The sequence below is a fragment of the Polypterus senegalus genome, chromosome 10, assembly GCF_016835505.1.
Source record: "Polypterus senegalus isolate Bchr_013 chromosome 10, ASM1683550v1, whole genome shotgun sequence".
Classification (NCBI taxonomy): domain Eukaryota; kingdom Metazoa; phylum Chordata; class Cladistia; order Polypteriformes; family Polypteridae; genus Polypterus; species Polypterus senegalus.
Window position 1 is genome coordinate 30,486,714 of NC_053163.1, and position 16,284 is coordinate 30,502,997.

Genomic DNA, 16,284 nt, shown 5'->3' on the forward strand with positions numbered 1-16,284 from the left:
CGGTGCCTTGTTTTGTGCCGTCATTGTAGGTCATTTATGAGTTAGTGCTCCTGTTCTATGATATGAAAAGAATTGAATGTGTTGTCACCTGTGAATGAGCCACAGAGGTCCATGTTCAAGAAGGTTCCTTTTGTAAAAATGAATACATTTTTTTTAAGATAATGCAATTTGAGCCTTGCAATGATTTGTAGAGAAGGGTGAGGTCTAGTATTGACTTCTGTACAAGCCTTGATTTAGAAACATCACTAACAAGGGGACTAATTTATATGTAACACTTGCTGCTTACACTAAGCCCATCTCTCCTGCTAGTGGTCCAAGCAGAAGCACAACAATTTGAACTGAATCTGTTTTTGAACTGCAGTGAAGGTGTTATTGGAGGACAAAGTTCATTAACTGTGTTTGACTGTTTGTGACGCATCAGCACCCATTGCTTAATGGGGGTCTCTAATCCTCCAAACCCCTCAATCATTGATCGTGTGTCATTTCCTCATGCCACATCGTTAATAAAGCATCAAAGTTTCACGGGGGACACTTTTACATGATTGTTGAGATTTATAAAAGTAAATTTCCCAATTTATATTTAAATCGTATGCACTAAGTTAAAACTTTATTTTTTTGTGTTCAGTTTGCTCACCTGCTGTACTATAAGTGGCTCAATTTCTGGTTCAAAAATGAGAAATTTGACTTCTTCATCTTCAAATAAGATATTACTTTTGTAGGGGGTGCAAAACTTAATCAAACATCTTTTAGGGGTATAGATTGGGAACCACTGGTCTACAGATACATGAAAGCAGCTGTCCACCAAAGGAGTCCATCTAACACGACAGAGCTTGAGAGGATCGAAGGAGAAGAGTGGCAGAAATCCCAGAATTCAGGTGTGTAAAGCTTAGCACGTCAAACCCCAGAAGGCTCCACGTTGTAATTGCTGCCAAAGGGACTTCAGCTAAGCACTAGGTAAAGGGTCTGGATACTTATGTATTGTTAATAAATTTGAAAAGCTTTCTAAAATCCAATTTTTGCTTCGTTATTCTGGTGTATTGAGTGTTCATTGATGTGGGAAAAATGAATTTAAATGATTTTAGCACAAGGCTGCAACGTAACAAAATGTGAAGAACGTAAAGGCGTCTGACTAAGAATGGAAATATGCAGTATTAATAAATGAATTGAAGTGGCTAAAAGCAGACCTTAAGTAAAAGCCTGCCTAATCTATAACACTAATCGGTCGCCCTGGATATAGACATCTGCTGAATTAGCTCTAACAATGATAATAGGGCCTATCTTGTCACTTTTTTATTGCTGAGCTATGTTAGTGATAGTGATTTTGCATCAGAAAAGTACCCAGCTGCATGAAAACATTCAAATCAGAAATCTACACTGTAATACGTTTTGACTTTTCAAAATTTGGTTTAAGCCGATTTAGAAAAAAGATAGATGAATGAATTTGACATATGGAGTCTGATGCCTATTAAAATCACTCTCAGCTGTGGTGCTCACTTATTTCTGGGGAGCTGAACTCTACTTTGTTTATTGTGGCACCCGTGACACCAGCCTGAGTAGTACACATGATGGTGACCAGAATGAGAATGTTGATGCTGCCACAGCCCAGCTAACAACATGATGAAAGTAATGCACTTTATCCTCCATTTTAAAAGTATTCATATATATGATGTAGACTCCACAGTAAATTCCAAGACATCATTCTAAATCACCCTAAAATAAATCAAAAGTTAACTCTTGAAAGCACCCACTAGCTCGCTATTTGGTGAATTAAACTAATAATTATTTGTTAATATATATTTGTTGCAAAGGTGTTTATTATTATATTTATGCTATTATTTGAAGAATCTATATATATAATTCACTAAGGCAAGACAACCATGGAAAGCACGCCGGAAGGGGCGTGGACTCACTGAGCCGCCGACAAGTAAGACACCTATGGTGCACACAGGAAGAAGCCATGCCCACCAACTCCTGGCACCTCCGAGCCACGTTGACTGTTCATAGAGGCATGTTTCTCGCGGAGGTGAATCGCCATATGTAGCGTGTAAAACGGTTTGCGAGGGGTATCACATGGGATCCTTAAAACAATCCTTTACAACTGAGGTTAAAACACAATGAAGTAAGCAGTCTTTAAAAACCGAGTTTTCGGTTATGACGCATGACCGTGTGCACCCTAGCAAACTGTTTTACACGCTACATACAGCAATTCGCATCTGCGACAAACATGCGTCTTCTTAGATGCTCCTGCAGGAACACGGAAAGTCTACGTGAGTCACAGGTGCATCTGGACTGTGCAAAGATGACAACGACTCAAGTGACGAGTTAGAGGTGGGCACATGAGCGATGGCGGTCCGCCAGTTTTCAGTCACGGACGATTGTGTGTTGGTTCGTTCTGTGCATTGTTATAATGTTGCTTTTCTTGCCGATTTATTACATTACCGATTTTTCAAATGTTAATTTTCTCCCTGTGCTTAAAAATCATTAAAAAACCGGCCTGATTATGCGGCATATGGTACGCCGTGGGTTGGCTAGTAGTGATTATCTTGCTTACATTAATATTTAACACTTTCAATTTACTGTATTTAGCATTACTGATAATCTATTTTTTTTAACTAAACTACCTCGTGATCCTTAGTTGGAATTAGTGATTTCGAAAAATAGATAACTGGAAAAGAGAAATAATAAGAATTTCTTGTTTATTTTAGCTTTAAAACAAGCAACACTCTGGTCTCGAGGATAGAAGTCATCAAAGTGGCCAAATTAAATCCGTCCAAGGTAATGAGAACTTCAAATCGGCCATCTTCTTCAGCTTCCCAAAGATACTGATAGAAAGTAAGAAGAACTATAATATAATATCCACCCATCCATCCATTACCGAACCTGCTATATCCTAACTACAGGGTCACAGGGGGTCTCCATCCATCCATCCATTTTCTAACCCGCTGAATCCGAATACAGGGTCACGGGGGTCTGCTGGAGCCAATCCCAGCCAACATAGAACGCAAGGCAGGAAACAAACCCCAGGCAGGGTGCCAGCCCACCGCAGATAATATAATATAATATATAACAAAGGCAAAGAGGTGAAGAGCGCACCATCTACCTCAGAGCTTGGCCTCTTCTTGCTGTTTTCAGTTGGGGTCAATTCCCTAATTAGTTGCACCCTCTAACTTATTTCATCTTTTGTTAAAAGAATTTTAGCATCTGTGTGTTTTACCTTTTCTTAGTTACAGCAGAGCAAATGAAATCTGAGGAGTTCATCCAGACTCTTCAGCTTGAACCTCATTGCTTACTTCTGTTGAAAAATGGATCAATTCTAATTCTGGCAGTTCACAGCTGCAAATTGTGATCTGCCCTCCTTAGAAGTAGCAGACACATCCGCCAGTATTACCCTTAGTTTGTCACAGAAAGTGACCTACTCCTGGCGAAAACCATACAAACAGACCATTAATCTTAACCCACAGGAATGAGAGATCGAAAAAGAGATCTCCTTAATGTCTTTTTGCTTTCTTCTAGACAACAATGAGATCAGAACAAAATAAAATGGAGACATGTTCTTTTGTCCCCTGCTTCTCAGATTTTTCTCCTGAGAAAAAAAAAATACCCGTGTTCTCACAAATGTCTCCTTATAAGTTTGAGCTGAGATCTCAGTAAAGTCGCACAATGGGCTCTGATTTTCCAAGTAGTGCCTTGACATTTTTTTGCAGTTTGAAAGTATTTGTGCTCAGTAATAAGTGGTGAAACAAAAGGACAGTTGTTTGTGGTAATAAAACACTTCACTGTGACTACAAAACGGTAGTCCTCGCTTCTGAAGAATACGATTATATGCTCTCATTTTATTGCTGTGCTCCAATTAGCTCATAGTCAGGAAGAAAAGAATGGCATAGTGGTTGTGGGTTTGAATCCTGCTATTGATACTGTGTGACCACAAACAAGTTACTTCACCTCTCTGTGCTCTGATTGGAAAAACAAAAGAAATGTAACTGACTGCATTGTAAGTGACCTTAAATAAAGGTATCAGTAAAACAATATGAAGTCTTGAAAGAGATTAATACAAAAACTAGAAGGCGATCTCACGATAAATCCCGAAGACTCAGCCTGCTGTCATCGGAGAGTTGGAGATATTTTGTTCTAACCAATTTCTTACATTGCTCTTAGTACCGGTATAACAGGCACTCTGTAATTTCAGAAATGACCATTTGTGAGGCATCAAGCAAAATGACACCTTTTATTAGCTAATATAGAGGGATATATTCAACTTACTATTGATTAATATGTATTCAGAATGAATCATGAGCACATAAAAGAAATAAGTATTATATTTTATTAAGCCCAAGCACTGTAAGAATTAAACTGGAAAGGCTTAGGTCTGTTATTTTTGATGTATCTGAATAAGCTAGAAACCACCAATATATTATAGACTGAAGGATGGAGGAGAGTGAATTCCACTACTCCAGATAAGAGATATGAACTTGAGGTTATAAATATTGGTGGCGACAACTGGACCAGTACTAGGCAGGATTAGGCACTGTCAAGCATATGTTGATGTAGGAAAGACGCTACGCCCGGTGAACTGGGAACCAGTGGGAGGCTGGATAGCAGGGAATGGAATGTTAGGGAGTCAGATGACAGAGACAAATGTGTTAGGAGATAAGAATTGTAATAAAAGTATGGTTTGCCCATCCATGGCTGCTCATTGCACATGATTTGAGTCTGCGTATGAAACATGTAATTAAAGCCCGATTCTGCTGCCTTCCTGAGACTCCGTGTGCCTCCTTGAGAAAAGTCGGGCTGCCGTGACCTCTGCATAGACACTAACTGAACAGATTACAATATGAAGCCTTTCAAGGCACCTTCTTCAGGCAGACTTCAAACCAATTTCTTAAGTTTGACTCCTTTCACCTCAATTGTATATCATGTCTCTTGTTAGTCTAAGGATGTTTTCCTTAAGGAAACTCTGTGGTGGGCTGGTGCCCGGCCCGGGGTTTGTTTCCTACCTTGTGTCCGGTCTTGGCTGGGTTTTGCTCCAGCGGACCCCTGTGACCCTGTAGTTAGGATATAGAAGGTTGGATAATTGATGGATGGATAAATGAGAAACTCTGTTAAGTCTTGTTAAAGATCAACCTTTGAGCTTTACGAAGCAGTTTGCTATTAGAAAATGACGTGATCTAATGCACCCTTATTATATATATAGTCGAATAATGATTTAAAACTGCAAAGTTTGTTCTTTAAGCTTGTCAAGCAAAGCCTAATATATCTAAAAAAACAACTAACTGTTCCTTTACTGGCAAAATATAAACCCTGATTAAATGATTAGCCGTAATGAAAATGTCTGGCCGCTGAAGACCACCAGGACTGAAGGTCTGCATACCAGTGTAATTGTATAAGGCCGTATGTCAAGAACAATCTGGATTGGACATTTGGATGATTTGAGATGAGAACATCGAACAAGCAAATGGACAAAGCAGTCAGCTCCACTTTGCACCCTCTCTTGCATTCATGATGTGTCGTATGTGGACATGTCCTAACCGGAGAAGCCTATCTGCTAGGCTCTCCCCTGACAAAAACTGGGTTTTTGATTTGGAGACGTAAGCACTTTGGAATTAGAAACCTTTTAAACTGTGGGTAATCTCCTTCCATCAGCGCTAAACGGGTACTTAGGAAGGTTTAAGTCATTTAGAAGCAGTCTGCAGAAACTGGAACAGGTAATAGCAGATAATGTGCAACTCGAAGGTAAAAATTTGATTTCATTTGCAATAGGAAGCAAATTGAACAAAATATTTTAAAGGATTGTGCAATTTCAAAGTGCTTCACAATTAGGGGTAGTCGGTGTTTGTTTTTTTTGTGGATTTCCAACAAAACACACACTTGAATGATACTCACTCATGAGAAAAAGAAAAAGGTTCAGAAATTCACTTTAGTTTTTATAAATCCACTAACAGCACAACATCAACAAACAAGGACAAAAATGTCTAAAGGTAGCTGCGTTGCAGAACTGTTGCAGCTCTTCAAAGACATGTAATGATATCTAAAAGGCAGTGACGGCATTTGAAAGATTTCAGAAACAATCGATACTTACTCTTACAGTCTGGAAATACAAATATTAAAAAATGTGCAGGAATGGTTATTTGTCTGTGTTTTTCTTTAAAATAGTGAAATTTATAAAAATGTGAAAATGAGAGGTTGGTGCAGCAGTTTGCATGATCCCTGATTTTTGGTGAGTTGCATGTTCTCCAGCTCTTATTTTCCCAAATGCTCCAGCGTTCTTCCTGCCTACCAAATGTGTTCAAGTTACGCCAACTGGAAGCTCTAAATTTGCAAATTATGAGGGCGAGTCTGTCTTGTGATGGACTGGCATTGTGTCCACGATTTGTTCCTGTATAATTGCTGTGTTAAATTAATCCTTTTTAAGTGTATATGCTCCCACAATAAGAGTCATGCAATTTCATGAGCCCTGATATAAACTTGGTCTCCTCTTGAATTTATAATGGAAAAGCCAGCTTTGGAGATAATTGAATCTGTAATTATATAATAAAAAAGATCAAGATAATGTTAAATTAAATCTCAGTAACATTTAAATATGTAATAAGCAGCTCTCAAACCAAAGAAAAAATTGAGGGGATCTCTCTTCCTCACATTTTGACATTTGTGTCATATTGAAGTTGGGGCAGGGAGAAGTAAACTTCAGGCTCCGCAGATGTCGCAGATTTAGAAATATTGAATTTCATGTTATCATCAGTCAAGGTCTGTGTGCAGTTAGCCTGTTCTCTTTCTCCCCATGTGTGAGCTCTTTTCACATCCCAAAGAGATGTCTGTTACATTAAATGCATAATCTAAAATGGCCTGGTGATAAGAGAATAAAAGTCTATGCGTGACTGTGCCTTTTAAAGGATTAGCTTAACATCCACTTCATTACTACCCTGTACCCACTTGAATTCTTGAATTCTGAATTATTATTATTATTGTGTACTGTAAAAGGTAATTATTCATCTTTGTATAACTGTTGAATATGAATATATGATAACACTGGTCGTCATTTTTCTGTCTTGAGTTTTGTACTTTCCTGCTGACCCCCATATTACCCTCTGGGATAATAAAGCCTACGTCAGGATAGGGTGGACGCAGAAAATGGATGGATGGATAAAACAAAACATGAAACAGAGAAAAGTGTTTCACTGTTAACAAAAAAAAAACGCATAAAGATATAAATATATTTATATTATTTCTTCCCAGCCTGCAAATGTGGTGGAATATCTACTAGTAGTGAGAGTTCTTTAGTTCCAGGTTAAGGCAAAACAACAATTTCATATAATGGCTTTTAAAATTCTGTATTTAATTAAAAGGAAAGGAAACTGCAGTAGCATTTTTAATATATATATATATATATATATATATATATATATATATATATATATATATATATATATATATATATTATAATTATAATAATAATAATAATAATATATTAAAAAATATATAAAATTCGTTATATATATATATATTGCCCAGGTGCTTAAGGTTTCAGGATCCAGCGCAATACACATGCAGTAGCTCCTCTGAGCACGAGGTAAGGTCATTCCTGCAGTGAAGTGCAATTTCAGCTGAAAATCTTCCCAGCAGGTGGCACTGCATGCAATAGGAGATTTGCATTTGACATTAATCTAAATTATGTTCAAAGTGGTAGAAATAGGACATAACAAGCTCAAGTGCACATGTCAAGCTGACCAGGATTCGTTGCAGTGGTACGAGAAAAATGAAGAGGTACTGCATTCAGTTAAGTGTTGTATTTGGATGAAAATAGCCTTGTCACCATGGGAACACAGTGGAGCTTGCAGACAGCGCATTAAATATGTCAAGTTCAGGCTAGTCTCTATATAAAAGAAAAATAAATAAATAAAATTATACCCCCACCCAATATAAGTTTCTTACAAGACAGCATTAAAGAATAACTGGCATTAGAAGCACAAGGCGAAATCTGCCATGCTTGAGTGGGCTACATGTTATATGCTGCCTTTCACCTAGCGCTTTCGGGAAAAACCTGCAGCCCCCAAAGCCCACCGTGGAATGTTATTTTAAACTAGGAAACAAAAAGAGTCAAAGAGCCCCTAAATTAGTATCCTCAAAACTGATTGATGGAAATATGGGGCATGTGAAGCGCTTCAGGTCATCCACTCCTTTTCCATACAACTTTTGTTCAAAGCTTTTCCTCAGTTCCACTTCCACTCAAGTTAGGCAACAAAATGCGTTAGGAAATTTTGCCCAACTTTCCTAAGTGAGCTGTTAAGCTGCGGGGGCTCCTTTGTGTCAAGAAAATGATTGTTCTCGATTCGTTATAAAGTGATGCAGAATTGATAACCCCCGTTATTTCGGCTTTCATTTACAGGAATTTGTACTTAAAAGAAACAAAATTGCCTTGGCATTTCAGCTCTTACATTAGAAACGCGGATGCAGGTTACAGCATGCGGTCCGATTGCGTGGATGGCATGAGTTCATTGCTTATTCTTTTAAAGCGGCCGTACCTTGGGGTCACTTTTTGACTGTGTGTGGCAATGAGGACATCGGTTTCTGTGGGTTTCGATATAATCCCCCATTATTACAGCCCCTCTTAAAAAACACCTCTATTCGTCAGTTATTAAATATTATGTAAATAGTATGTAGGTTACTTGGAATTCACTTACCTTGCTTACTTCACAGTCGGCGAAGTCAATCCTTATTCCGATTTCGAGGAAAGGCGCTGCAGGTACGCTAGCGAAATGAGGCAGAAAGTGAAAAACCTCCAGCAAACATAAAGAGACAGAACCCTTTCCAAATCCAGACCTAGTTTAGAACTTATTCTGTGCGTTAGGTTTCCTTGTTCGATGTACGCTCAGCTTGTCTCCACTTGGCTTAAGCAGAAGTAGATTTAGGGTTCTTTACTCCCCTTTGAATATTTGATGAATTTTCTTTTTCTGTCTTCTTTTTTGACAGTTTTCCGTTCTTAATTTCCAATCTAGTCTTCATTGTGCGACAATCCTTTCTTAAAACGTTAAATTGTCTTATTTTAAATTTATTTCCACAGTTAACTGTCTCTCAATGACAAATGCTTGCTTTAGCCAGCGCTTGTGGCTGAGTGAGTGAGGGAGCGAGCGTGAGACTTTCAGCCGTGCGAGCCAAACTGCGTGTGTGTGTGTGCGCGCGGGCGCGCGTGTGCAGGCGTGTGCGTGCATTCCATAGCCTGCCTAGTTATGTGTACGCGCATCCTCGTGCAAGCCTCTGTGTCTCTGTATGTGTAACCGTCACATTGCTTCGGTGTGTGTGCTCCTGAGTGTATCTAGGACTCTGTGTGTGTGTTTCAAAAAATCTCTTTAGTAAGCTAAAATCTACCCACTGCATTGTTTTCCTGTACTAACAGTTTCTAAATTGAAAAGCAAAGTGAGACATATCTTGTAACGGCAAGGATTTAATTAACGAGGCAGATGACCAACGTGGCAACTGCTTTAGTCAAATGTTTTTATATAACTCTGCTAATCATGACTAAGCACCTATTTTTCAGGTAGGGACAGAGAAGAGCTGTAAAAACCCTCTTTGGAATTCATATGAAATGCTCTCTGGAACACAGTGAGAGCTGTAAACACTGGCAGATAAAATGCTTAAGCCAGTGAGAGATTCACTGTCTGTCATTGTACTGTTTTTGGCAGAGCTACTACTGTATCTATCTATCTATCTATCTATTTACTGTATCTATCAGAAGTTTCTGCAAGAGATAGCAAGGAAACACAAATACATTTAAATTGCATAATCTTCTAATCTGTTTTCTGTTGTCTTCCACCAATATATTTGTTTCAAAAGTTCACTGCTTAAGGCCTATAAATACAAATGCATTGCATTTTTGTAGAAATAAGGTAATTGAAACAACCATTAATCAAATATGCACTTTATAACCCCCAAAAAAAAAAACACATGGAATTGAACCCATGTCCCTGCATTTGTGAGGAATCAAGATTAACCATTGCATGTACTGCATTGTCTGGCCTTTAATTAGTGTTTGTCAAATTCATTTTTTCTACTCATTCTTGTCATTTCCTTTGAATCTTTGTTGGAGTCATGCAGTGAAACTGCAGGAGACAGTAAATGAATGAAAGCCCTTTTGATTGATTCATACAAATGATCCAATTTGCACGGAGGCCAATATTATTTATATTTTCATGCACTTTCTAGTCTTCTGTATTATTTGTTGAGGTGGCATGGTGGGTAGCACTGCTGCCTCAGAGCTCCAGGAGACCAGTGCCCGTATTTATCAAGCACTAGCCGTGCCCCACAGCTCTACGTGTGTATTAGTGAAACAGAACGTTGAGGAGGGCCCTGCCCGACTCCCCACTCCTGACGTCACGCTTCCCCCTCCCTTCGGCCCGCAGCCTCTGTCTAGGATTAGCGTCAATATATTTTTCCTGCAAGCGGACTATGATTCTTAGTGCGATGAGAGTAGTCGTAAAATCAACCGGAATGTTCAAGCAAATTATAGAAATAAAACCTGATCTAAATCCGTTAAGTAGTTCTCTCGTGAAAAGTGGACAGACAGACAGACGTTAGATTTTATATAGAGAGAGATATAGATTGTGATGGACAGCGTGCAGGGACTGGTACCCAGGCCAGGACCAAACATACAGTACAGGCCAAAGGTTTGGACACACCTCCTCATTCAATGTGTTTTCTTTATTTTCATGACCATTTACAGCACTCCATCACTCTCCTTCTTGGTCAAATAGCCCTTACACAGCCTGGAGGTGTGCTTGGGGTCATTGTCCTGTTGAAAAATAAATGATCGTCCAACTAACCTGACTTCTGCACAACACAACTGCTGGTCCCAACCCCATTGATAAAGCAAGAAATTCCACTAAATAACCCTGATAAGGCACATCTGTGAAGTGAAAACCATTTCAGGTGACTACCTGTTGAAGCTCATCGAGAGAATACCAAGAGTGTGCAAAGCAGTAATCAGAGCAAAGGGTGGCTATTTTGAAGAAACTACAATATAAAACATGTTTTCAGTTATTTCACCTTTTTTTGGTAAGTACATAACTCCACATGTGTTCATTCATAGTTTTGATGCCTTCAGTCATGAAAATAAGGAAAACACATTGAGTGAGGAGGTGTGTACAAACTTTTGGCCTGTACTGTAGATCTTTATTCAGCCGGGAGACCATTATACTGGATCTAAATCCGTTAAGTAGTTCTCTTATTCGCTAGCTAAGTGGATGTAAGATACGGCCCGAGGCTGGCTTGTGAGTGAGGAGGGCCCCAATTACCCCCAACAAACCACCCCTGCCCGCTGCATGTCTCTCTATGATACATAGCACAATAAGAGAAGTTGCAAAATCAACCGGAATGTTCAAGCACATTATAGAAAAAAACCCAATCCAAAACCGTTAAGTAGTTCTCGCATGGAAAGCGGACAGACAGACAGACAGACATTGGATTTTATATACTGTATGATGTCAGAATTATTCCTAGGAATGTCAATAAAAGTCTGACTAGGATCACAATTTGTCCTACCCAAGAGCAGGACAGGAGACACAGTTATGAAGTGTCCTACATGCACTTGCAGCAGTTATGTTTAAAAATGAATGATATTGTGATTATTCAGCATCCTGAGACACAAAATGGCACTTATGATGATGTTTTGCAGTTTCTTATACTAACAGTTCAGCCTGGTTAATTCTTGATTTGTCCTTGCTGGTCCTGTGGGTCAAATGACCAAAATGATCTTAGACATGGAGACATGCCCCCATGCACAAAATTTTTTCTATCTATGCAGTGATGTGGACATTACACCATGTTTTCAAAAGTGGTCAATTTCAAGAAGTGGTTGGTTACATGGGTGCCAGAATGATGAATGAAGGGCTGAATATGACTCAACAGGTTATCCAAGTACAAGGAAGACATGCAAAAATAGATGTAGATCATCTCTTCATCATGTAGGTTACTCACTCATGAGTGTGTTATACTGCCCTCCCTTCGCCATTTTTGGGTTAATGGGTCTGACACTTCACCTTCTCGTTTTTCTCCTCTTGGTCAGTAATATCAGGCAATACGCTTCTTCCATCAGCAGAGTTTCTCTTCTTCTTCTGTGACATTTTTAGGTATGCAACACTGACCAAACACTTTCACCTACTGACTATGAGACTATCAATCTGCCATTCAGATGGGCAGCAACAAGTATAAATGCATTTTGGTCACTGATTATGCAAGTACACTTTGAATTGTGGTCTGTGCGAAGGGATCATTTGGAAAGTATAAACAAGTCTGTGACTTCACCACAAAGATAATAATAATAATAATAATAATAATAATAATAATAATAATGTTTAAAGTAGAGTAAGAGAAAAAGAAGAAGGAAAACATAATCAGGAAGGGTATTGGGTTAAGCTGCACGTAACTGTTGCCACTTCGCAGCATCATCAAGAATAATTCTGTTGCCATCCATGTTCACCTCTATATCGATACTGTGATATCACTTGCAATTCACATCTGTCCACTCTCCCACACTTTGGGGCAAAGATCTTTATGTGCACACTGTCCATCACACTAACAACTCCAGGAAAACCAGCAATTACCTGAATGCAACTTGCTTTAATATTACTTCACATGGAGTACTGGAAATGCATAAACCTGCATATTACCTCAATTTCAATTTTTGGTGTAAAATTCAAGAAACGGTTGGTTGTAACATGCCTAAATCATTGCATTTACAAAGCTACATTTTCCCTGTGGCCAGAATGTGCAATGTTATCAACACTTTCATTTTGGCATATACGATTTGTTATGAATGTTATCCCATCTCTGTCAAATCGATATCTTTTATTGAGTTCAACATTGTGTTTGCAAAACATTCAGCCTTTCCTGGAATATGCTTGTCAATCACTGCCTGAACATCATCTTATGATAACTCATAGTGAGTTAGGGCAGCTCACAAGCTCTCCTAAATACTGGTGAAGTTAAAAATTATGCCTTCTCTCACCTAACACGTCTAAATGCCAAGATAGTATTTTAACAGGAGAATCAGTTAATCAAGGATCAGTATCGATCGCAAAGAGACTGGACTGGCCAATAATCCACTCCAGCTATACAAAGAAAACTAGAGGTGTGGGAATCTTAATTCACAGAACAATTTTATTTGTAGTAACAGATGTAGCATCAGATCCTGAAGGGTGATATGTGATGATTGTGGGTAATTTATTTAATTATAAAGTGATTTTGATAAATATTTATGCGCCAAATGTGGATAATAGAGACTTCATCTAAAACGTATTTGTATCCATTCCTAACTTGAACACTCACAAAATTATAATGGCCAGAGGTTTTAATTGTGTTTTAAATCCAGACCTGGATAGGTCTTCAGCTACAGGGATGACCACATCTAACACTGCAAAAATAATCACACAGTTTTAAACTGGTCATAACTTATCAGACCCATTGAGATTACTAAATCCATTCTTAAGAGCATATTCCTTCTTCTCACCAGTACATTATTGTTACTCAAGAATTGATTATTTCTTTATAGATAACAATTTTTTGCCCATGATCAAATCTAGCAAATACAGCGCTATTGTTATCTCCGACCCTACCTCTCTAATCATAATATTCATATCACTATGCCCCACATACTCATCTCGCAGCTGGTGTCTTAACCCCCTGTCATTAGCTGACAAGAACTGTACAGAATTTTAAACCAAGCAAATTATTTTTTTTTTACAGACAAATGCATCCTCTGAGGTTTCTGCAGGAATACTCTGGGAAACACTGGCAGCATTTTTAAAAGGACAGATTATCTCATATCTTTCCCACAAAAATAAATCAGAAATCAAGAAGGCCTCAGAGTTAATCAGTGCCAAATTGCCAGAACACTCCAGGTCTCTAAATGAGGCACTCTTTAGGACAGACAGGCTTTGCAATCAGAACTCAACCTCTTGACAACAAAAGAAACAGAACAACTAATTTTTAAATCGCAACATCAATACTATGAACACGGAGAGAAGGCTGACAAGATCTTAGTACAACAAATCCATAAGCAGGAAGTTTGCAATGCAATATCAGTAATCTCCAACACAGAATTATTGGCCATAAAAATAAAATTAACATATTTAGAGACTACTATAAGTCCTTATATTCTACTCAGTTTAAAAAACACAAGACACAATCTAATGCATTTTTTGATACATTACGGATACCACAGCTAGATACTCTAAGCGCAGAGTAATTGGATAAACCTCTGACATTATCAGAATTACTAGACACTATAAACTCACTTCAGAGTGGGAAAGCACCAGGCCCTGATGGCTACCCTGCTGATTTTAATTAAAACAAATTTCAGTTAAGAAAGCTCCCCTCTTATTAGCAACATTTATAAAAGACAGATTCTACCTCAAACTTTTCTCCAAGCATTGATTACAATAAATTCTAAGAAAAATATGGACTCAGTACAATGTGCAACATACAGACCAATCTCACTTCTTATTAATGATGTTAAGAAACTCTCTAAAGCCCTAGCTAGAATAATTGAGAAAGAGCTTTCTGCAGTAATATCACAAGACCAAACTGGATTTATAAGTAGACATTTGGCTTCCAATCTTAAATGCCTATGTAATGTAATATATTCAACCATAAAGTCTAACACTCCAGAGATCATATTATCTTTGGATGCAGAAAAAGCATTTGAAATGGTTGAATGGGATTACCTGTTCACCACTTTGTATAAATTTGGGTTTGGCTCGAACATATGTTGATGGATCGAACTACTGTAAACCATTTCAGAAGCTTCAGATTGTATTAACAACATTATTTCAGACTACTTCAAACAAGAACGTGGTTCTAGACAAGGATGCCTCTTGTCACCACTGCTATTTGCAATTGCCATTGACCATTTGGCTGTTAACTTTCAAAATGAATCAGAGATAAATGGGATTTTCAGAGAAGGACTTGAACAGAAAATATCATATGCAGATGATATAGTACTGTATTTAATATCAGACCCACAAAATTCTGTGCCTACAGCCCTAAATGTACTTTCAGAATTTCAAAATATATCTGGGCTCAAAATTAATTTGAACAAAAGTGTGGTTTTTCCAGTGAATTCTCTAGCAAACAACATTAGATTGGACACCATCCCTATTATCATTGCAGATCAGTTTAAATACCTAGGGGTCAAAATCACAAGTAAATATAAAGCTCTTTTTCAATACAATTTTGCTGTTTGCATGGACAAAACTAAACCTGTGCATAGATGGTCTTTCCTCCACCTTACTTTAGCAGGGAGAATTAACATTGTCAAGATGAATATCCTCCCTAAGCTTCTGTTCCTATTTCAAAACATCCCCATATACATTAACAAATCTTTATTTAAGATATTAGATTTAATCATAATATTATTTATTTAGAATTTGAAAAACCCACACATTCAAAAGGTGACCCTACAACAACCTAAATCAGAAGGTGGCATGGCTCTACCTAATTTTCAATTTTATTACTGTGCAGCAAATATACAAGCTATAAAAGCCTGGACATTGACACAAATAGATGAACACACACTAGCTTGGTCTGCAATAGAAATGAAATCCTGCAGTACTTCTTTATATTCCTTGCTTTGTACACCAGTAAATACAAGGTATCATCAATATACTAATAACCCAATTGTCCTTCATTCACTCAGAATATGAACCCAATGTAGGAAGCACTTCATGTTAGAAAATATTTTATCTGTGGCACCTCTACATGATAACCACCTTTTTCCATCCTCTCAAACGTACACAGTCTCTAATGTTTGGAAAACGAATGGGATTAAATCATTTAGAGATTTGCATATAAATAATGTCTTTGCATCCTATGAACAATTACACTCCAAATTTAGTCTCCCATCAACACAATTTTTCTACTACCTCCAAATTAGAAACTTTGCTAAACGAAATCAGCCCAATATTCCTCACCTCCCACCTATTTCTATTCCAGAAGAGATACTTCCAGACAGCATTTCTATAATATAAAAAACATTTTTAAGTCCCTTCCTTTTAAAGATCTGAGTACAGTGGGAAAAGTATCTCTTACTCCAGTGGTTCTCAACCTGTGGGGACCCATCAAAAAGAAGATGTGAAAAAAGCAAAATTTCTGTTGAAACTAAAACAAATTAACTTAAACTACATTCTGATACTAGAACAATAAATATAGAGTTAGATAAATGTTGATAAAAGTTAAGTAGGTTTAATAAAATATGCATCTACGTTTCAAAAAATGTTAGGGGTGCTGTTATGAAAACTC

At 37.9% G+C, this 16,284-nt stretch overlaps 1 protein-coding gene across 1 annotated transcript in view; it reads right to left on the minus strand.

Annotated features, from left to right (window-relative positions):
* Positions 1-9,174, minus strand: part of LOC120537014 (ATP-sensitive inward rectifier potassium channel 12) — a 107,919-nt gene extending 98,745 nt beyond the window's left edge. The window contains exon 1 of the mRNA XM_039765608.1: positions 8,676-9,174. The gene's annotated coding sequence lies outside the window, so the exon portion shown is untranslated. The remainder of the gene's footprint in view (positions 1-8,675) is intronic.
* Positions 9,175-16,284: the final 7,110 nt, after the last annotated feature.